Raw genomic sequence first — 24356 nt, 5'->3', positions numbered from 1 at the left:
AGCAGGAAAAATAAATGTTTCAACATCAGCAAGGTCAATAAACACGAACAGCTGCTACATCTACAGAAAATGAGAACTTCTCCTCCCTTTGCGTAACTTTAACACAACAATTAGAGTCAAGCATGAGGTAAATTGAGCTTTTTCATAATTAATCTCTACAAGAAGTTTGCTAAAATTACACTTCAATCCTATTAGCGATCTAATAACTCTCCCTCATAAACAATACATCCCCTCTGAGTTCACCATGGCAACTGTTGGTTATATACTTGCCTGCAAACACACAGCAGTTGTTACCTGACTTTCTGCTGTGAAAATGAACTGACATCAGGATGAAACTACAGAACAAATGGGTCCTGGAACTGCAAAGAAAACAAACCCTCAACACAGCACTATGAATCAAATACATAGGTTGCAGATCACTCGTGTTCCCTACTAGTCAAGCTGGTGAGATGAAGCAAGGACCCATCTTGAATCAAAGTGAATCAAAGATGAGAATGTATATTTTGTATAAATGAATAACCTCCATTCAATGAGCCGTTCGTGTCCTATATTTAGTGTTCAATTGATACTTGCGGGCAAAACCAAAACACTGAAATGTTGTGGCTAATTTATGATGACACATAATCAGAGCAGCTCCACACTCCAGCAACTGTAATCATAAACACAATTTACAAGCAGCACCGAGATGCTCCGCTATCACGGAAAGGTGGGGGTTTGGGGAAAGTGTGTCTGTCTCTGCGAGTCCACCAGGAGCATGTGGCCAGAGCGAATCCTGTCTGATGATGAAGACAATAACAACAACAAACAGCACAACGACAAGCTCCGTCTTCTGGGACCACAAGTCGTCCTTAACGACAGCCTGACTGGAATACAGGCTGACACAGAGATAAGCAGGAACAAATGAACAGATGCACACATGCATTGAGTCTGGGTGAGCACATGTGGCTCAGGCGCTCATCAAAGCCTCTTAAATGCATGCATCACAAATATATTAATCATTTAAAGTTGAGATGAAAACTGCAAACGAACTTCACTCCTGTTTACGTTTACCCTCATGCAGAGTCACAGCAGACGAAGCAAGCGGGAGCTCTAATACAAAGTCCCCTGCTCCTCTCCGGTGTGTGCTGTTGTCCAGATTGTGCTCATTAAGGTCGTCCCATCGCACAGACACCCACTTGTCCTCTACCCACTTCCTTGGGCTCGCTCTGCACAGACTGCACAGACTGCACACACACACACCACGAGCAAGCGACTATGTGCAGATTAAACGTGAGGCGGCAGCTGTGTTTGCCGTGGTTTCCTTCTCCCAGGACATGTGGCTCTTCCCTGGAGGACCGTATGAGCTCTGACCTGAAGCACTGTGCTGTTTGAAATGGTCCCTGCTTCTTTCTCATGTTCTTTACTGGCTTGCATCCCTCTTTCATTTCTGGCATGGGATAAAAACAAGGCACAAGGAACAAGGAAATCCACCCAAAAACAAAAAAGGACCGTAGTGAAAGAACACCCATTTAACCAGCTCCGTCTGCATTCAGCGGTGTATACCTTATCACAGAACTGAAATCCAGGACATCTACAGTAAATAAAGAATAGGTTCATTGTGCTGAAATTTAGATCATCCTCCGCCACTGGCTCTTCTTTTAGTGATTTGTGGCATATAAGGTTCGGTACTCGCCTTTGATAGTTGTTTTTCTGCTCAGAAAAGCTGATGCAGACAAAATCCATCAGGGAAGACTACCAAATATAGTCCTGACTTACAAGAAAACCTCCGCATCCATTTACCACGCAAATCCATCAATAGGCAAGTATGTAAATGCTGTGTTATTGTCATGCTATGGTGCTGGATATTTCCTGACATTGCTCCCATGGGGCCTCCTCCTTCCCCGATACTGAGGACTAATTGGATTTTCAGGCTTTTATCAGCTCCAACTGACACATACAGTTCTTTCTCTCCGGTTTGTTCTCTCTCCCTCGCTCTTTTATCTACACGTATTGTTTCTCTCTCTGGGTGGCAGATGCTACATAAAACCACGAAGAAAGGAGCAGATGAAACCCGGATGTCTCAACAGACAGAAGCCGTTCCACCTTGAACACGATTGGAAATAAGAGCGATGGACAAAGAGCGAGGCTGATCTCAGGCATGATGGGTGTGAGGGTTCGCGTGTGCGTTCTTAAAGCGGGGAAAATCCATGTTGTTTCTGTAAACGCAGATGATTTTAGTGCTGGTTTTCCTGACAGAGCTCTTCCCACATCAGCTTTTTGCACTAAGTGAACTACGAGAAGACAGTGCTGATTCAGCCTGATACAACGGAATGAAAGGGGAATATTTTTTTTTTTTTTTTCGCAATTTAGACAGAAGCACGAGACAACAGGAGTAAATATGACTCTCAGCGAAACTCATTAAAGGCTGGAGGCTGGGAGAGGAAGGCAGTGGGAGTAAGCTAGCGGAATGAGATCATAGAGAGTAAGCTTCTAAAAGCATGTATACGGAACAAGGATCATCTGAGGCTATACTAATGCCAAGTGATGCCTGGAAGTCAGAATGGAGAGGGAAAAGTTTTGCTCTTCAGTCAGTCGCTTGTAAAGAGGCTCTAGGAGACAGCAGCACTGCATCACCAGATAAAAACTTAATGCTTCCCATCTCTTATTGATAAGGCTGAATTATAAATGGAGTGACAACATAGCCGGCCATGTCACAGCATGGGCGTGATGATAAGACAGTGGCAAGAGCGGAGGGATGAAAACACGGACCATATCGACAGATAGATACATTATGCTGCCCAGCAACACCCATCTGTACTTTATGTACCACATTGCGGGGGGGAAGCAGGGAAGAGAGGGTACTTGATAAATCTTCCAAAGACTTTGCGGAGGCGTTAATGTACTTTTCCCCCTATAAATAAAACACCTTGGGCTTTGAAACAGACATAAAGTCTGATTCTTCCAATCTGTGGCCCCCACGAGAAAGCACAAAACACAGACAGAATATGAGAAAACTGAGGGGGGAAAAAAACCCACAGACATTTATTACATATCGAAGGAGGACGAGTCATGGCGTACACTTGCAATTTAATCAGCTGTGTCTCGTAATGCATATAAAATATGGAGGCAAAAGCCCACAAGCCTAAAGCCTGATACTGGATTCTCTATCGCGAATATTCTGAGACAGAATAAGATTGAGAGAAAAAGGCAGAGCAAGTGTGAGAAAGGAAGAAAAACAAAAAAAAAAACCTCTAGGCATGCAGTGTGGAGAGAACAAAGAGCAGGCACTTCCATTGCAGATGGATTTTTCCAAAACATAAAAACTAGACTCACAGACCAAGGCTTCCATATAAAATAGAAGCGAATGAAACAGAATGCAGCAGCAGCAGCGAAACTCCGTATCTCCTCTGCGTTGCTCTTGACACAGGAATTTTCCAACCAGTATTTTCTTGTGCTGAACAACATAAAGGAAGTGGCTGGGAGAGCTTAAATAGACACATCCAGAGCTGAATGTGGCCTGCTGCAACACTATCAAGCCAATCCCTTTGGTCATAATTGAGGCTGGCAGGGCTTTGCTAATGTGTGACTTTGTTCCCACTGGCCGGCCCGGCTCTGAACAGAATGTGCAAAATCTCCAAGGACCCTTGAATTTACCAACAAAAGTTGGTATTCAGATGCAAATTGTGCCACGGCATGCATCTATGTGAGAGCAACTTTCTCTCAGAGAAGTCTGTGTGTGTATGTGTGAGTTTTCATGTGTGCTTGTGTGTGTATATGTGCCGGTGGAATGAGAGGTGTGCATTTGGCAATACAGTATGGAATGCCCTTTCCATGATAATAAGAAGCTGTGGTTTGTAGCCGTTCGTTATCTCTGGTTCACTTCTTTTCTAATCTTTGCTTCACCATCACATTCAAGGAAGCCAGGATGAGAGGTATTATCATTACTCACAATCAGGCTCATTGATCCCACTGATTAATGACAGAAAACATCCTCAGATTTATAGACAATAATAAGAATATTGTCACTATTGCGGCTCCAATAACAGCCCGTTGGACACAATGTGAGCATCAGAAACAATGGTGAACACATCACCGAGAAATCTTTCAACTACACAGATGAACATTATTTATTTGGATTTATTGCTCAGACCACCTGATGAAGTCCAATATCCAGTCTCCCTTTTCTCTCTCTTTGGCTTCTGCTCAGCTGGGAACTTCTAATAAAAATCCATGAAGCTGAAGGTAGCTGTGGAGTCAGGGGGGGGGGGTGGCAACACAATAATTCAACACCAGCAGCCACTTTCACCTCGTCACATTGTTTTCTCATAGTCCTTTGATGCATTGTTATTATGAAACGAGTTGAGGCTGCCAAAATTGCACAAGGCCAAGATAGGACTTCAGTCGTGACAAATAATCCTCTCTCGTGTTGTTAGTAAGCAGAGACACTTAGTTAAGCTCAGGGAATGACTCACATCCTGGCAAAGGGACAGCGGCCCGCGAGCAAGGGTCTCATGATACATTGTATGAGGAGACGGACGCTGCTTCCTGGTGTCAAAAGATTTGTGTACCGATCACCTCTCTAGAAGCTCCCCTCTGACTGCTCCCTGTGCTGCGTTTGTGCTGCATCGTTACATCTCAGTTTTTGATCTCGTGCAATTTTTCCGGTTTTCTCTTCCAGAGCGGACTGTGGTGCAGCTGGTTGCTATAGTGATGTTGTGAATGTCAACACAACTCACACAAAACAAAACAGAGGTATTACGCACTCTTCAATATCCAGGGAATGTTTTGCTGGTTGCTTTATAATTAAGTTTTCCAGTCAAGATAAAGAAAATTTAAATGCAAGCCACACTGATAGCGTGGCTCTTTAACAACGGCACGGTTGTTGCTTTTCAGCTGAGCGACAGGACAGTAATACCAGTTCCCTGATATCATCCATGTACCTTGGCAAAAGGCAAAATAGAGGTATAATATGGAAAATGCTTTAAGCATCTGTTTAGTGCTTCACAGGCTAAAACGGTTTGGCCTGAATAGTAATGAGTTTTTTTGAAATACTCTTCAAAATTAAGAAGCAGAAAGCCAGAAATGTAGATACAGAAGTTAATTAAACGTGCAACTGGCATTTGATTTAGATGATTTCCATCTCGTCAGAATTAAATTCAACAGAACAAAAATCCAAGTGCAGATTTTTTTTTAATGTATGAAAATTGCATGCGCTTAAAAAAACAAACAAACATAAACTCATTCTGAAACAGTACATATATTACATTTTATGTAAATTACATAAAAAGATTTATATATATTTTTGTATTGCAATTATAAGCAGGGCATGCTGTAAATATTCTCATTTTATTAATTAGGCAAACCAAATTATATATTATATATTAAAATACTGCAATAGAGCAATATAATCCACATCAATTTCCTTCCTTTTTAAATCAGTGCTATTTAAATGAAAATTGTTATATTATTTGAAAAAAGAAGTTACACCACCTGACCATGATCCTGATGTACATTTGAGCAACCGTTTGTCTGCGTGTATTTATTGGTATGTATGTATGTATGTATGTACAGTATGTATGTATGTTCACAACTTTCTGTTGACCCAAATTACATGACATTTTTAGGAATGATTTGTCTTCATCCGAGGATAGTTCCATTACATTTTAAGAGCGATTAGGTCAAAGGTCAAGGTCACGAAAATGCCCCAAACTTATTTTCGTCATAACGTGGTCAGTTTGATGTCAACTCAACGTCAAAATGTTCTGTTTTCAATTGCCTATCCTCTGGTATGCCACATGTTGCAGTGACATCATTACCCTGGTTAGTGGTTGGGGGTCAAATGTCAGCGGGGAGGTGGTCATACAGTGTAAAGTCACTATGTCTATCTTAACTGGGATAAAATGAGGATATTACAGAGTGCCTTACATAGAAATATTATTTCTGAAGGAGATGCTCAATTATGAGAAACTGGGAAGCATTTCAGGTGTATTTACTTCCTTGGACGCGTCAAAACAGTCACACTTCATAGTTAATCCTGAAAATATCATCAGTCCTTGAAATGGATCCACACAATCTGTGTTTTTTTTGGGGTTTTTTTAAATTCAACCTTTAAATGTAAGTAGAAACCTCATAGATAGAAAACTAAGATACAGCTGTGTTTCTGACCGACTTCTCAACCAGCGACTGCTAAACTAATGTTGGCAGGATGACTCCTGAAAACAAGGACTCTATAAGGTCAGCATGTTACATCCAAACACTGTGCGTCTCGCAGATAACCCTGAAATCATATTCAATAACCCTCCTGCTGCTCTTTGGTTTAAAACTGCGTCTGCATATTCTTTTGATAAATGTGCCTTTACTTCCTAATAACTAACTTTAATAGTTGAGAATGACAAGAGATAATGTGGAGGCTGATCCCATTCAGCGAGAAGATTTAATTTAGATTTCCCTCAGGTTCTGATAAGCTCTGCACTCAGCCGACATTTGAAGATGACAGTCGGAACCTGCACAGCAATTTTCTGTTTGAATACGCAGACACAAAAGAGCAGTAGTTAGACTTTAAGAATAAGAAAATGAGATTTCTGCCGCGATGGAGGGACTCAAGTGTGAAGTATTTCTTTCTGCACTCACAGTTTAACTGGTTGCATTGAAATCCGTGATTCTTTACTTGTTTATACACAATATTCTTTCTTAACCTTTAATACTATGTGGAATGTGTTGGCCAGACGGTGAAATATGAACGTGTGTAATTTTAGAGCTTAACACCTCATTAATCCTGCAGCGAGGCTGTTGCTCTGAGGAAAAGAGTGAAGCTGCGATGTGTTCTGGTTGGATCTCTCTCTGTCTCTCCCGCTCTTGTAAGCACAAATTCACACATCAAATGTTCATACATTCTTCCCTCCCATCAAATGGTGCTGTGCTGTATTCAATGAATACAGAAATGACATTTCGGGTCTTCAACTGAACAGTCTTTTCTCGTTTGTTTCAGATGGCCTGACTGGTCTGCAGAGCCCAGACTTCAACATGAACCTTCATGAGGACTTGGTATGCGGCACTGCATGTTAGGTAAATTAAATTAACTCGGGCGATGAACAAACAAAGCGGTAAATTATGAATGCGAATACACAACCTGAGAAGCTGTCCTCCTCAGTCGTCATCCTGTGACAGTCAAGATATTCTCTGGTAGACTTTGTCACAGAACTTGGTCCACACCCAGATGAAAGGGGGAGGGAAAGAAATCGTCTGCACCTCTGCAACTCCATAATACACAGTGCCCATTATCTTTTAAATAGTTTCAACGCACAAGGGAGAGAGTGATGGGATGCTGCCTGAATAGTTTGGTGGATAAACTAAGAGAGAGAGAGGTAGGAAAGAAGGAGACTGTATGATGGTGTCACTTCAGACAAAAGGCCCAGTCATGATGTGTTCTTGCTGGAGAACAAAGAGCTCTGACAGGCTCCCTGGGTCTTCTCTGTTGACAACAAATGTAGACACACACATATACACACATGCATACACGTAGGCAGAGCGACAGACAGACTCACAAACACTCCCACAGTCCGCGTATTAGACTTCAAACTTCTCTTTCCAACACAGGGACATAAAAGGAGAGAACAACAGTTTGACTAATTATCTCTGGATGTGCCTGAAATGAACAGCCTCATATATTGTTCTCAAACTGTTTGGCCCAGGCAGCATTAGCATGATGCCCCCTCCTTTTTTTTTTTATCTCCTCAAGGTGTAACAAACTGACTGAGTGAAGATACTCGCTATAATGAGCTTGGACTGCTGTCACATCACAGATAATGTCAGAACCTGCAGCAGAGACGATGTTTTGATGACTGAAATCAGCCTTCATCATCTCCGACGCACGTTTTCAAACTCGTCCACTCTGCGCTCGTTCTGTTTCCAGCGGCAACCGGGTGGCATGTGGGACTAGCGTGGTGGTCTGTAGGTTTTATTTTAGGGGGCTTCAGTCCGGGTCCACGGTAGGGTCACGGCATTTACCCCTCCCTCCCCGCACCCCTGCGGTACGCTCCATGAGAGCCTGAAGAGAACACAGAGGTGTTAGAGAAAACACAAACAGAGCCCCGATTGTCCCTGACTTGGGTTCAACCCCCCCACAGCCCCACCTCCAGGGGTTTAGGATTGAGTGAATGAGCAACTGTCAATGGTGTTTTGCAAATATGTGGCTGTTTTCACTTCAGATGGGTTTATTCAGATGTCGGAGGGAAATGTGCCTGCTTTGCAGTCCGCGTGTGTCCTTGCCTTTCCTGTCCTATTCACGTTTGTATGGGAAAGCCATTTGTGATGCGTCCGAAAGAGCGGCACAATTGCCAGCTCCTTTGACACCGGGGTTGACAGCTGAAACAAGTGAGCAAGCTGGTGGACAGGGCAGCCCGCTGAGTGATGACTGTTTCGTATTGGCACTTATTGACCAGAGGCAAAGCCCCCCTACTGTGTGTCACGTCGCAACAAAATGGATTACAGAGAAATCAGCTGGGGCCTATTGTTCCACAAACCTAACTACCTCACTGAGACCTCGCAGCAGCCAGCTGACTCCTGGATGACTTTGTGTGACTGCTGCATCGCTGACAAATCAGACATCACTCAAAATCCAAGTTGCTCAGAGCTGCGCAATGAACTCAGTGAGGGGATACACATGGTGATGTTTAGGCGCAAGCGATATTGCAGTGATTTCTCATAATAATGGTGAGTGTCTATAGTTTGTAAGCTGCACACGTGCTGGTAAAATTAGATCTGGTTCCAGAGGACTCATAGGTTTTTAGCTGTCATCTGTTGTGTTTTAATTACATGCCATTTCTCTCCCATCATCAAATTAGCACCTGCAGTGGGAACTGCTCCTAATGGCCCTGACTTAATGATGATTACAGACAATATCGGTTTCAACTTTCAGTAAACAACTGCTGCTGAATAAATTACTGACATGCCCAGATAAATCAATACACTGGCTGGAAGTTACAGTTGAGCTGCTACAGAAGTAATCACTTCTGTAGACTGGAGATTCTTGCACTCTGCTGATAAACAATGGCTCTTGACAACTGAAAGAGTCCTTACACAGCATGGGGATGTTGGGGTGCCAGCAGCCCGCGGGTGCACAGAGCACCATCTTATCTGATGTTAAGCACACCCTTGGGGCTTGGAGAGGCAACAACCGCTTCTTTACTTCTTCACTCCTCCCATTCTCTGTCCTTGCCCCCCACCTTCACTGGCTGCCTTTCTCTCTGGCCTTTTGTCAGCGGATTACTGGGGGTTTAGAGACGCACACACGGACCTTTCCCTCCCCTATCGAAACCACACAGGGGGTTAAGGCCGGAGCGCAGAGGGGAGACCTTTGCACAATGATCTGAATTACGGAGTCTTTCCATGTAAGGCCACTTATATTTCCCCCCATTTGCTCAACTCAGAAATCGCCACAGAGTGCCATTCAGTACTTGTGGTTTTTCCCAGCAGGAATCGCGGGCTATGCCAAAACTCAGATTTTTGAAAAGTCTCTAACCTCTAACACTCTTCACCGAGTGTGCTTCTTAACCAAAGTCTTAAGTCTTTTTGTTCAGTTGAAACACAAACATGAGCGACTCCCCTCGCAGTCATCCACAGAACAACCCGCACACAAAATGCAAATGGCAAACAAACGAGCCTCGGTTCAGACCGCAGCTTCGTGTAACTGCACACACTCAACACACAGCCCATATCAACCCACACACACACACATGCATACACACACATGCAAGAGGCCTGGTTGTCTCCTCCTCTACAGGTCGGTATCTATCTCTCTCGGCCTCGTCCCTGGGACAGCTGCCCAGACAGCCCATCTGTCTGTCCTGACCTGTGTTTGGGACCATGGGGGGAGCCTAAGTGGCCCATGAAGGGGGTCTCTGGCATGTTGCCCGCCCTGTAATGACAGTTAAGCTGCCAGCGGCTTGCCTAACAGCTCTGGAGGTCTCTCTGTGGTGCTACAGTATTGATATTGTATCGGGTTGCAAAGGGCTTGGCAGCCTTTTAATGAGAGCTCAGATTGATCAGACAGTAGTGGCTCTCTCTTTACCGTGGATAACGCTTATTGGCTGTCCCTGCAGGCCTGAGTTCCCTCTGATTTCTGACTAAGACAGATTAATAGGAAAGGTCTTCATACACATGTGTATAGGATTTAAAGGAGGTACAATTAAATATGTTTCAACTAAACACAAATGATAAACATATTGTTTGAGCGAATTTTCACAATCCAGAGCAGTAAAGTCATTACGGACTCATTGTGCTTTGGATCCATATATCTAATTTTATGTCTACCCAATAGAGAAGAAGAGTGAGAGTCAATTGTTTGCTTTGTAATAATCAAACCTGTTGCTTTATTAGCTACATTTAGTTGTAATTAAGTGATTCCCCGAGCAAAAGTATTTTCTTTAACTACAAACATATGCTGTCAGAGCGCCATAAAAGGTCAGGTGACTCCGGTGATGGATTCTGTTGTTCTGCAACAGCTGAACACAATAAAATGCTAAATGGGCTCAATCTGTCATCAAAGTCATCAAGCATTAAAACAAACTACCAGCTATAAGCTTTATAGGAACCCAAATTTTGCTTCTTTAAAAAGTCCAATTGTTGCAGTAAAAAAAGATCAAACTGCTGCAATCTCAATGATTGTTCCCCCAAGCTGAGCACATCTGTAGAAAACACACCTGAACATCTCTTCTGTGTCAAAGAAAACAAAATAGCAATAATATAAAACAAAGATTGGAAACATAAATCTTGAGAATATCCCAAAAATATTTATGCATTCATTGTTACACACCAGCATGTGTACAAACTGAGTTAACTGTGAATCTCATGCTGCCCGGGGTGGGATTTTAAAATGTTTACTGTGGAGTCACTAATGAGAGAAAGGTAAGCAAAGATCAAGGGAAGGAAAGACCGCAAAGAGAGGGGAAAAAAATATTTAAACTACCTGCCTGTCAGTCTCTCTTCACCTTTCCATCCCTCCTCCTCTTTACCTCCCTCAACGGGCTTATGTCAAGGTCACAGCAGTGGTCTCTGGGACTTGACTCTCTCCTATTAGCCCTCCATTAGGCTTCTGTCAGAAAGGCAGCCAGCTGTCGGACCCCCTGTGGGTGTGATCATGACCCCCACACAGTCTCTTCGCCCCTTCCTAGGATCCGCAGCCGGAACGTAACAGGATGGAGGCAGAAATGAAATCCTTCTCTGTGCTCCGAGGGAGAGGACATTGTGATTACTTTTCAGTGGCCTTTACCACTGAAGCAGCCAGGAGACCGTTCAGCGGACTGCGCTGGCGATTGGTCACACTGAGACGCAACGTGCAGGAAAAAAATCCAAATACTGACTGCTAGATTTTCCACGGGTGAAAAACCTTCACATTTTGATTATGTCCCCCTCAACATGCTCTCTACATGCTGCAAACGGTCACCTGCCGTCCCCTTCGCTCGCCCGATTCCTCATTCTCTCTTCAATTAAACATGAATTAGCAGGGCTTTGGTCAGGTTCATCATTCTTGTGTTGTAATTAGCGCTGTGTCATAGCGCACAGAGCCGCTACGTCTCACTAATAGAGTAATTACCGCACCGTCAGCTTGCTTTTTGACCTCCAACCCACACACCTTCAAACCTTCCAATTGCACCTTCCGCATGAGCTCAGATGGATCATAAAGCACCTGACCAGACAGGAGACAAACCCAGCTTTTCAACCATGAAACGATTAATAGGCGCCCATACCCTTTTACCGTGGATCACACTGAGCAAAAAGGTCAATCAGATTCATGAGAAAAGTGCCCGGGGTGAATGTCTGCATTTAATGAACATTGTATAGCTGCAAGATCTCTGTTACGCCACCCGACATGTGGAGTACGAACAGAATTGAACAATAAACGAGCGGCAAAAACGAATTTGTGAGGCACATAAAATGGCCAGTAAATTCAAAGGGTAAGCAGACAAAAGAGGAATAGGGACACTAAACTGCCTCCATCAGAGGAGGAGAGAGGGACGCTGTTTTACTGCTGTAGTGATTCAATTAATTACCCTTAAATCGCAGTTAAGGGAGTGTAAAACACTATACGCGAAAGACACAAGGCTTCAGCGAGAAACCCCACCTGCCGTCCCTCATCTCTCACAGAGCAGCCAGTGTTGACAGACCTGGTGTCGTCGTGCGTTTGGTAAGCTCCTAGTGCAGTCGCAGCTGTGATTAAAAACTATTAAAGCAATTATCTTAACGGCAGGAAAGCTGGGGATCGAAAGAGAATAAGAGGGCTTTTTGTAGAGCTCAGATGAATGCTCCTTTCAGCACCGTCGCCCCAGATTGCTTAAGTTAGATGAGTGGCTATACAAGCGGATTTTTTTTTCCATACAGACACAAAAAAACACACACACACTTTCGACACAGCTCGCCACTTCCTCACAAACAGAACGCCGACTTCCCAGCGAGCCGATGCGAGCTGACACATAGCAAAAGAATGAGCCGCCTCTGTGTTGTTACTATAAAGCTCGGCCAGAGTGCCGAGTGGCCTCACTGTGTGTGGTGTCGCAGGTTGGCACGCTCACAGGGGGCTTTATTGGGGTGCCGTCCTGAGCATCAGGCAGCGTGCCCGATGTTGACAAAGCCTGGTATCGCCTGCTGTCAGCCCATTCTGTGTGCACCCGGCGGAAAGAATCAATTAGGCCGAGCTCACAACAGAGCACTTTAATATTTGACTTTTAATCAGTGGGAAGAACGCAGGATGGAACATGGAAGCAAGCTGGCAGTTTCCGCCTTGCTGATGTGGAAAATAAGGGTCAGGAAAATGCTCAAAGAGCCCAACTGTGTGCTTTACATACCCCAGGGAGGATGCGAGCAACCTGCCTGAAGAAAAATTACCAGTAACATAAGAATAATCCCCCAAAGTGTTAAAGTATCCCTTTGTCACACACAGGATATCAAAAGCACCTTATGCAACTCGCTGCAAGGAAATGGGGGAGAAACACCACAAAAGCCTGTTCAGAAACAACAAGAACTGTATGAAAGGACGGTGGTTTAACAGAAGAAAACTGAGCTGACGAGGTCTTCACTCAGTGGATGATCGTTGCCTTTGAAGACTTTCTCTTGAAGACTTTTGGTTTTTATCCCACACTGCCGAAGGCCCCCTCTGCCAGCGAGGAGAGGAGGAAGAAAGAAAGAGGTGAACGTTGTCCTCACACCGGGTTTTTTGAAGTGGAGATCAGTCCTCAAACAGAATATCTTACCAAAGGCACATCATTCACCTGTCTGCTCTTGTGAGTGTCAAGAAGACAAGAAGGAAAATCAAAGTTCAGCTTTCTCAAGTGTCGTGTCAATAAAAGTTTCAAAGTTATAGCAAATTTTCTTCACCAACTAAACACTGAACCATGACGCCCATGTTGGGAGCCTTTTGCGGTGAGCTGCTAATCAAAAGGGAGGCTGATTATAGTCGCATATACTGCTGCATTCGCAAGCGGTAATGAGTCAGCTGTGCACAGCTGTGCACATAATATGCCCACATGTGCAGCGAGCTGCTTCTTCTGCTGCTCTCCAACTGTTCAAACAAGATGATTCTCATCACCGCAGTGGTACATGCACGTTACTGGTAAAGAGCCAACAGGACAGCGGTAACACTGCGGTGCCCCCAACTCCTCAATCAAAGCGTGAAACCTCGCCAGTGTTGTCGGTGTGTGCTTGGTAAAGACACAAAGCTGAATCCACATGGGGGTGTGAAGGTAATTTTTTTTTTTTCAGCTATTGATTTAATAACCGCGAGCTTTGCGACCGGCTCATTAATTCTTCTAAATATTTCCCACAGCCTCACCTCACCTCCAGTCTCTGCATCTTTCATTTCACTTTCATTTCCTCTCTCTTCACGAATGCCATTCGGACAGATGACCACAGAGTGGACATCTGCTGTGGCCACTACACACCCACAGGTCTCTTTGAACATCAATACCAGCTCAGCGGGGCCAACAATAATCATTCTCCCTTTAGTGATGAACAAAGCGCTAATCGCTGCCATGCAAATCATATCAAGTAGTGATTTTGATACTGAGACAGCGTGATGGAGGTGATGAATTTATCCCCTGCAGTAAATAAAGTGTTGACACTAACAGAAGCATGCTGTGTTGTTTGTTTCCTCAGGGATCTGTGGAATCCATGGCAACGGGGACAATAATCAGAACTTGACTTATTTTTGCGAAAACATGGCGAAGTGATAGCCAGAGGTAGACTGATAAATATATATGAGGCTGTTCAGGAGGGAGCAAAGCTTGCGCAGTTCGGCACTGTGATTACATGATCTGGTTTATCAATGATGAAACATGAAAACGCGGCCTTGCGTACGCTGACCCACATCTGTGAGTAAAAACAGGCAAGAAAAAAAACATAGAAAAACTTCAATCTCGAGAAGTAATAGCAACGAAATTGAGGCCTGAGTTTAACAGTGAGTAAGAGGCAAGCAGGCTTACCTCCCTCTCTAAACAAGCTGCATCTGATGAGCTCCTCTCCCTCAACAATCAGCCTCAGATGTCCAAGTTCTGCAAGCAAACACAAAGTCCAGAGCGAATGAAGACTTGGAACATATGCAACTCCATCTCTTAAGCTCCAACAAAGCCATATCTCTGCCACCCCAGCTTGCTTTTATAATCTTTTTAAATAAGGAATAATGAGCACATTTCCTTTCAGCCGCGCTTGAATCAAGCCTGTGAGGTATCCATTCCCCCTCGTGGATGTCATAAAGTATTTGGAGTGCCACTGCCATACTACAACATGGCGGTACCCACACACCTCACATCGGTCCATGTTGAAACAAGATAAAAATCCTTGTTTGAGTGATGTTGAGACGCCTGGAGAAGCTCACAGCGGTTCAGGGTGTGCTCTAATTAGACCTGTGCCAGAGAGTAAAAATGGGCTCATTTTTAACATAATTACTTTGAACCCTCTAGGACATTTTTAGCTATAGTGATAATAATCATTTTGTGTTGGTAACACTGCGAGCGCATTCAGCCAGGCAAACAAGTCAGTTTTTTATCTTGCTACAACCTCGCTCTTAAAAGCAGGCGAGGCTCAGGAAAAAGGTTTTATTTTTCTCCCCACTTAGCTCTTTCCATTGAGCAGCAATCAAACACCGTCTCCATGTCTCCCAGTGCTAATTGTGAGAGATCACCTGTGATATTACAAGCCACACAGCATTGTTGATGGACGCACTCTGATCCTGAAACCAAATACAACACCACTGTCAATACCCGACCCTAATCGCTCATGTATGCAGTCTTCGGTGAGATGTTTTGCATACACCAATGTGGTGAAGCTCGCAGACACACAATCGCTGGTTTGGAACAAGTTATGTGGCTAAGAATACCCCAGAGAGCCTTTAAAGCCCACCGTGGTCTCACAGCCGAGGCTCTCCTCTGACCCCAGCAGCTCTCTGCCCGAGCTGGCTCTGCCAGCCACTCATGGGCATCAAAGAGAGGCGAGTGTAGACACCTGTGCCTTCCTGTCTGCCTATCTGGATGAATAAAAACAAAAATGCACAAGACCTGCGTCGGGGCGTTCTCAGCACCCCGCCGTGTATTCCTTGATCGCTTAACACATAAGTGACAAATGCACTCAAGTCTGAGGCCACAACGAGGAGCATGAACCTCTGTTGTGTGACAACGACGCAAAACAGCGGAGACATCATTTATTCTGACAGGATTTTATAAACTTGCAGCATTCAACAGACACAGCAGGCAGCAAATGGCAAAAGTGATTTATTTTCTTTTTCTCTCGCTAAAATAAAGGAGTGACAGGTTTAATATAAATAAGCAGAGAGGGGGAGGAAGAAGAGAGGCAGGGATTGAAACAGTCGGTGGGTGACAAGGCAGTGTGACAAGCGTGGCAGCGGAGAGAAAATGCGACACCTGGCCTTGTCCTTGATGTGAGTAAGAGGATGATACATCAAAAAGTGACAGGGCAGAAAGATGGCTATTACCCAGGCAAAGAGCAAGATGAAGAGGGAAAAGATTAGAAAGTGACTATTTTTAGCGGCGGTGTAAAAATACGCCAGGAGTTCGCTTCATATTCCTTTCAATAATCTCCTGTTCTGGCCAGTATTAAACCAAACCTGTGAAGACATTTCTAAGCAGTGTGATCAAATGCCAGCGTGAACAAATAAAAGCAGCCGGTCGACTCCATCCTCCTTTGACAGAGATAAGTCGGAATGAGCTGTCTGTACAGGCTGATCCTGATGAAGTTTGACCGAGAGGGTAAACGCGCAGCAGCCCGAGGCCGTGTTTTCTTTGATTGGCTGCTTTCTCCCCGGCAGGAGCGAGGGTGAGAGCTGATTGATTTCAGTGGGCTGGAACCCCGACTCTCACTCTATTGATCCCCCCATCCCCGGCCCTGTCTCTCCCCCAATTAAGAGTTCACTAAGCCAAAGCTCCTAATGAATACCACCTTCCTGCCAACATATAAGTGCTGCGCTCACTCCACTGTCTCTGGTCTCTGTCTCTTTCTCACTTCATTTCTCAATCGTGTCCGCGACTCCTCCACTCCAGCTGTAGTTAAAGCTCAGTCGCGTCTGAACAATAACAACTTTCTGATGAGGTAGCTTTTAAGGAGGTGTGGGATGTGCGCGTGTATGCGTGTACATCAAGGTTAGTGAAGAAATCCCACAGTTCTTTAAACAAAAACCTGGGGTAGACAGTGCAAATCTTTCTACATCACTGGGAATCAATTGCTTCACCGGCAGCCAGATTTGGAGGATTAAAATGAAATGAGCTACTTTGGATGTAGAAATCTGGGATATGTCTGGGTGTCAGGCGAGGAGGATCAAAAGATTCATTAGATGAGAATTAGATCAAACACAGTCAAAGTTGTGAGGACAGACAGAGGAGGAGTGTAAGAGTGAGAACGGTCGACATGGGAGAAACAGCAATCCTCACGTAGGAGCCAAAAAGCTGCCTGAGTCAGAATCAATTTAATTGCCAGGTACATACAGAAACAAGGGATCTGTCTGCCTGTCTGTCTCACTGAAGAGCTGTCGACACATCAATCTCTTGATCTGCCCACCTTGAGGGCGCAGTCACAAACAGTTCAGTCACAGGTCAGTTGTGCCCTTATGCACCACGCCTTAAATCCAAAATCCCACTGCTTTGGTGGAGTGAGAAAATCCAATTTCAGAGATCTGTAATTCCATAAACCTTATTAGGCCCAACAATGGATGCTACACCCCCAGGGAGAGGCACGTGGGGGGGGGGGGGGGGGGGGGGGGGGGGGACCAGGCTAAACACACAGGATGGAGAGAGGGCGACGAGCACAGAAATGAAGATTAAGGTTGAGTTGGAGTGTAGCAAATCAGGGAAATGAAGAAGACAGAAGTGTTCCGTGGCTCGGCTGCTCCTCCGGTAAGTTGCCATGACTCGGTACAAGATGATGAAATGGGTGACACACTAATATTTGCAGGGTGAAATTTTCAAGTTGCCAGTTAGTATTTAAACCCATTGTCTCGGCAATACCAACACTCACAAAATGTTCTGACGTCTTAAGTTTGCCAAAGCTTGTCTTTTTTTTTATCCTCTTTCCTTTTAATCTCTTCTTTGATTTAGAAAGAAAAAACTCCCAACATAAAGAAAGTTTTGGGAGATGCTTTGAATATGTTTATTCCACAATAGAAAATTACATATTTAAATTGGCTTAAGGTTTGTGTGTTGTACTCTCACCACAGCATCCTGTTTTCATTTAATAGTAACATCGATGGGCCACTTAGTGTGCCGTTATCTGAGTGCTCTCATTGATTGTTTGCCTAAATTCAGGAGTGTGGGGTGTGTCTGTATGTTTGGTCTCACTAATGGACACCATCTCAGCTCTCAAACACCTCCGTCACAGCAAAGGCAGGACGAGAAACCGCCATAAAAGACAGAGATGAGAAGATGAGAGGAAAGGCCAGTGCACAGACCAATAACCGACAGCCCCGTTCAGATTCATATGTGAAGAACTCAGGTGGGGAAAATGCACATGAAAGTAATTATGGCCATAATTATATCTGCGCTGATACAATTTTTTGCTTATCAGACAGAAAAAAAAAAAAAAAGCTGGGAAAAATGCCTTTGAACTGGAATCACATTTTGGCCGTCTTCCAAAATCTCCCAATCACTGCTCTTAGCAACCACAGTTAATTCTGTCATAAATTATTCACAAGTGTAACAAAACTGAAGCAAAAGGCCACAGATAACCCCGGGATCTAAGAGCTGATTAGGGAGGAGATTGGAGCAGGGATTTAATACAAAATTGTGAGCTATAGCAGGGCTTTAGTGACATCTCTGCTGTTTGATATTGCAAGTGAGAAGAGGCCTCCAGCCGCTGTCTCTCCTGAGACTGATAGGGCAGTGAAGCCCGTACTCTATGGCCAGCAGGGTATAATTACATTTCCCCGTGGGGCACCTCCGCTGCAGCAGCTCAGCCATACAGAGGGAAGAGATTGAAATCTGATTGCACTCGCACACAGCAGTTGAGCGGCTGTTCACACATGAACATTGGAAATCACACGCACGCACGCTGTGCATGCCGGTCGGATGTGACTCGGGCACAAACACAGAGAGGAAGCGCACACAAACACACACCCGCATGCCTCTCCTCATTTGCTCCTATCAGGCGTAGACTACGCTCTGCACTCGGCATGCTGTTCAGAGAGTATTTGAGAGGTGTTGTCAAAGAGCCCCTCTGCCTCTTTATCATTAGAGCTGAGAGGAGCTGAAGCACAGAGATTTACACACTGATCTCCTGAAGCCGCTTCATCGCAGGACCTGTTAACAGCAGCTCATACATACAGATGAACTGTGATTCACATGAGTGCCACTTACTGTCGGGCTCCGTCCAGTCGTCTTTAAATAAGCTCCATGTGGACGAGAATGATCAGTGACACTCTGCTTACCTCTTCATCAAATGAAACGCACATGAAATGGCCTTTTGTACTCGACCTTCAATGTGGACGAACACATTTTGTCACATGACAGCAAGATTTGTGCAGCGCAAGCCTGTTAGCCACCATGACGTTTCTGAGTGGCTAAGTATGTTATTCTGAGTATGCATGTTCTTTCTATCCTTTGCCTTCCTTTACTGTAGGTTTAGTTGAGTATCTTGCCTTCTGTGTCTGCTCCTAGGATTTATTCTGTGTTGGTTGAGATAGACTGCAGCGGGCCTGGACCACAGTCTGATAGGTACAGAAGATGGATGTGATATTTCCATTATATTTGTTGTTACTTTAAAACTTTAAAAAGATTTTTCATGTTTAAATGCTCATCTGTTCGGTTCCTTCTGGTGGAGTGAAGGAATGCCTCAGTTAATTGACAGTGGAAAATGTTAATAAGCAGATTTTAAATGTGCTCAAGAACAAATATATTAGTGTAAACTAAATAGATCAGGCGGTGGAGCATGTGCGAGACGCTACAGCGCTTTAAGCGGGTTGAATGACACTAATGGGTGGCATTAACTTCAGGACCCTCCAATACAACCTACCAGTGTCGAACCACAAAAGGTCAAGGCGGCGGCAAAGCGAGCAGACACAGGCGCTGCCCCAGCCGCCTGCGGGCCCGCAGAGACCATCCAGCAGTGTCACCTTGGCTGCTGTCACTGATATCTGCCACCTGTCACCAGGCCGCCCCTGTTGCCAGAGGATGGGGCTGCGCTGACAATAGGTTTGTCGATAGTACTTCCTCCCAAGAGTGGAGACGGGTGGGGGGGGGGGGGGGGGGGGGGGGGGGGGCGGGCGGGGGGGGACGTGTCCTCTGCTTTCATCAACAGCTTGAATCAAAGGCCATGGCGTGTGGCATTAGCATACAATACATATTCATGCTGGCATCTCCGCTCGCCTGCATCGCCAGCCCTCTTGCACATTTTCAAGCCATTTTGTACAAACTGCATGTCAAGCGCCCCATTTTTCACCGGCAGTCCCACATGGCCTCTTATGTATTCGCCACACGAGTGTCGCAAACATCAACAGGTCTCAAGGTCGTCGCTCCCACTGATGGTGCGTGTCTGCGGGTTTGTGTGTGGTGGTGCTCATGTGTCTCAGAAAGTGTGTGTGAGCTACTAAAGTATGGAGGAAAAAAAAAAAAAAGGGAAAATGAGAAATATGGCTGATGGCTAACAGGGCGCTGTGTCAGGGTTGCTTCTGCACGAGCACAAATTTATGCACTTGGAGTGCATCCAGAACATGTCTGCAATTAAGTCGATGCAAATAAGTGAGCATGATTTTAGCAACGCTTCCCGTTGCATCAGCAAATTTAACGGTGCAATTACTGTGTTGTCTGTGTAGCCATAAGTGTGAACAAAACACAGATATGGGTGTGAGTGTGTCGGACGTAGCTTTAGTGGTAACATGAGAAGAAGGCAGGTAGACCAAGCTGAAGCATCCTCCATCAGTCCACAGGCATCTCAGTGAGAAAAGAGGCCAGTTGATGTGGGGGTTAGAGCTTCAATGGCAAGAGTGCGTGATGATAAATAATGAATGCTTAAAGAACAGATCTCTGAAGCTTCTTTACTTTCCAACCACTCCTTCATCTGTGCATTCGTTCATCCACCCACCCATATCGCTACAAACAGCTGTCTCCGTCATAAATATTTCAGCCTCTAGGTCAGTGTTCTCAACCCCCCCCCCCCCCCCACCACCACCCACTTTGCTGCTCTTAACCGCCACCGCTTGGTGATGACACTTCCTTTTGACCCATAAACATATTGACAAAACACTGATAGTGAGTACATTTGCTGAGACCAGCGTCGTAGAGTAAAGCCGGGGAGGCTTCCATAGGAGTGGCAGCGCCGGCAACTGTTGAAATGGCGACTCTCGAATTAATGTTAAATTTTTGAGTCGTTAAAAAAACGGATTCCACAAGTTTACAATCCATACATGGTTTGGTCAGTTGTGTCGTTGGGGAAAAAAAAAAGCTGCATTTTTACTGTTTGCATTTATTTCTGTCCCTTATTTTGGATCTAAATTTAAATCCCCTGCATACCATTCAGCCACCATCAGGATTATTTTTGGCTGAGTGGCTACAAAACAATGCTAGAACAATACACGTTACAGACTGTGGAACGGGAGGACACAAAGAACGGATGGCAAATTGGATTCAACCACAGGACAAACCGCGGAGCAGTGAAAGATGACTTGTGTGTTACTGATTCTTTCAGATTCTTAGTGCTGCTTGCATGTATTGATTACCTTTAGAAAAGAAACTGTGAGATACGTGGAAACGTGAACGTCACTTAGAAGACAATCGCTTCAAAACTTAGTGGGGACGCAGCACATTGTACAGTGAGAAAACCACCAACTTGCTCCACCAAATAAACAGCGGCTCATCTCCACGGCGCACTGATACAAAGCCAGATGCTCCAGTGCATCCGATGAAGAAGTCTCGTCTCTCTTACCCCAATGAGCAGTGCCGTTAGCGACTCCATGCATAAATCTCAGAGGCGAACAGAACGGATCAGAGCATTCAACTGTAAACTAGGGCAAAGCTCCAGCACTGTACCTTCTAGATACGCTACTCTGGAAGCAAGTCCTGTGGAGGAACAAGCGGTCGCATGCTGAGGGAGACGCACGCTGCCCTCCGTCATCCATCACAAACACACAAAACAAGCAAGACGTTTACACACCTGTTTGGCCAGTCCAGTGTCATCCAGTCCTGTCCGGTCTGCTCAGATCCGGTCCGCTGTGCTGGCAGAGTGAGGTGCTCGTCTCACCCCCTCACAGCCCGGTGCAGACAGCTCACTGTTATAGATGCACTGACAAGTGAAAGGAGGGAGGCGTGGTTTCACATGAGATAAATAAAAGAGGGAGGGAAAGAGGGAGGAGAGAGGCTCCCTCAATCTACAATTCAATTTTGCCCTCACTCCCTTTTTCAGCAGTGTTTTTGTCCTTTACTTCTTTCAACATGTCGTTGTTGTTATTCGAACACTCCGTCTCCTTTTCCATCTTCCTTCCCGCACGTTATTCGCCACCAATTCTCTCTGTTTCCATTAGTTGTACCCTTTCTTCTTCTCTTCTGTTGCTTCCTGTCTCTTCTCTGTCTCTCTGTCACATTTTCCTCTGCCTCTTCCTCTCTCTCTCTCTCTCTCTCTCTCTTTCTGGGCTCTCATTCATTGGGCAGCAGTGTGTGTGTGTGTGTGTGTGTGTGTGTGTGTGTGTGTGTGTGTGTGTGTGTGTGTGTGTGTGTGTGTGTGTGTTAGACAGTGAACAAGGGCAGCTCCGGCCATCTGTTGGAGCCTGTGAGCTTCACCTATTCACAGTCTCATAAAGGCAGAGGCACACAGAGGAATGAGAGAGAAAAGAATGGGAGGGAACTGAGGATCAATCTTAATGCTGCAGGGTTGGGGAGGGAAGCCACAGCCTGGCGCGCGCACACACACACACACACACACACACACACACACACACACACACACACACACACACACACACACACACACCATATCTATCAGGCTGGCACCTTGGTGGAGAGCTGGCATTGGCAGGGCTCCGTGCTGGGTCCATGCAGCTTTGGGGATTCGGCTCCCAAGTGCACGGGCATGCAGGCAGGGAAGTATCACACACTAAAACAAATTTTTACACGAGTACACAAAAAGCGTATATGGGTGAGTTCAAATATATATATGCAGGTAAAGAGTCTCTCTCTCTCTCTCTCTCTCTCTCTCTCTCTCTCTCTCTCTCTCTCTCTCTCTCTCTCTCTCTCTCTCTCTCTCTCTCTCTCTCTCTCTCTCTCTCTCTCTCTCTCTCTCTCTCTCTCTCTCTCCTCTCTCTCTCTCTCTCTCTAAACCAATTTCCTTTTAGACAAAACAAACCAGCTCTTATCAAGATGGATGATGCTCCAAACTCAAAGAGACAAGGGGATGGAGGACAGGGGACAATTTGAGAGGCTCCCACATGCAAAGCCTTCCCAGAGTCCTTCCGTCACCACAGGGCCAAAGTGAGCATTCTCCAGCTCAGTTTAAGCTAGGTATTCCTCCTGAGTGCCGGTGTCACTTCCTATCCCTGACCAGGAGGGGAGAGGTGCGGTGGAGGGCGGCGGCATCCATCACTGTCCGCACCAGCCGTCCCATGATGGATGCACCTGTTTATCCCCCTCTGCAGGTTATTTAGATGCAGTCGCAGCCAGAAAGATTAGTGATGGAGAACCTCTGCACCTCTTTGCCTCTCCTCCCACCCCATCGAATCAATAACACTCTTATCTATTATCTGCATTTTGAGGCATTTCTCCATGGAATTTTGAAGCGGTGAGAGAAGAGAGATTAATTGTCCACCCCCTCTCAGTGTTTTCAATTACAACGTCTGCAATGGATCATCTATCTGTCAGCTTGGCACACTATGCTATTTGTGTCACTGTAAAGAGATGAAACTGTGCCGTTTGGAGAAAATCAAACACTATTTTCCTGGCCATGACTGTCCCTTGCAGATGAAAACAAGACATTCAGAGCAGGGATTTGCATGGCATTTGAGGATAAAGAAAATTGTGTTTTCTGCTTTAACATCAGGTGCATTCAACATTAATCCTGATTTTATTTCTTAAAAAAAGCATTGTCATTCAATGTCAGCCAATTGGTCCAATGAGCCCTTTGTTAAAAAGACATAAGCTGTCCTAATACTTGTCATAATCACCTTATAACAAAATATATATGACTGGACATTTATTCCCCCAATATATGCATATATGATGATGTTTGAGACTCGGGGACTGCTTATATAAAGGAGACATCTAGCTGCTTTTACATGCCGGATTACAGACAATGCCCAAGAGATCGCCATGTTTTTCCTGAGCGATGCCGACATGCCAACACAGCAGCCCAGTGACACCACTTTAACACATGGTTTATTCATGCTCGCACCCTCTCTCCCTCACTCGCTCTCACGCACACTAAAGCTGTGTCATCCTGCTGGCTTCTAATTGGGTTCAACGCCCATCAACAGATGCATTCTCTACAAAATCAGCGTCTGCCAACAGGGTGACTCTGCTCATGTAAACCACAGGGTGAGACTTTACAACTCCATAATATTCTGGGAAGGAAAGAAACTTGAAAAATAGAAGAAGCGAGGAGAAACGAGACACAGGACTACAAACGTCTGCATGTTAGAGGAGAGAAACACCTCTGTAATACCACACACAGGGGGCCAGACCTTGGGGAAAGCATTTTGCTTTTCTTTTTTCTGCTTCATTGGACAAAAAGTGAGGGGAGGCCTTGTGTGCAACCTTTGCATGACAATGCAGCGGCAGGTGCATAAATAAAACTGAATTATTTCTCTTCTGATAGAACAGAAAGATAGCTGTGTTCTACCATGCTGAGAGCTTGTCCTTGGCTTTGAGTGTGTGCTGATACAAATTAATTTGTTCCTTTTCTTC

General features: G+C 45.0%; 1 protein-coding gene across 10 annotated transcripts in view; it reads right to left on the bottom strand.

Annotated features, from left to right (window-relative positions):
- Nucleotides 1-22087, bottom strand: part of sulf2a (sulfatase 2a) — a 33831-nt gene extending 11744 nt beyond the window's left edge. For 3 of the 10 annotated variants that reach the window (XM_080461395.1, XM_080461399.1, XM_080461397.1), the window contains exons 1-2: nucleotides 21619-21727; nucleotides 14454-14522 (exon numbers count right to left, since the gene is read on the bottom strand). The gene's annotated coding sequence lies outside the window, so the exon portion shown is untranslated. Of the gene's footprint in view, nucleotides 1-14453; nucleotides 14523-21618 lie in introns of all 10 variants that reach the window. The other 7 variants (XR_013935278.1, XM_080461398.1, XM_080461393.1 and 4 more) reach the window with 5 other exon arrangements.
- Nucleotides 22088-24356: the final 2269 nt, after the last annotated feature.

This window comes from Lipophrys pholis, assembly GCF_963383615.2.
Source record: "Lipophrys pholis genome assembly, chromosome: 4".
Taxonomy (NCBI): domain Eukaryota; kingdom Metazoa; phylum Chordata; class Actinopteri; order Blenniiformes; family Blenniidae; genus Lipophrys; species Lipophrys pholis.
This window is presented reverse-complemented; position numbering and strand designations above follow the sequence as displayed.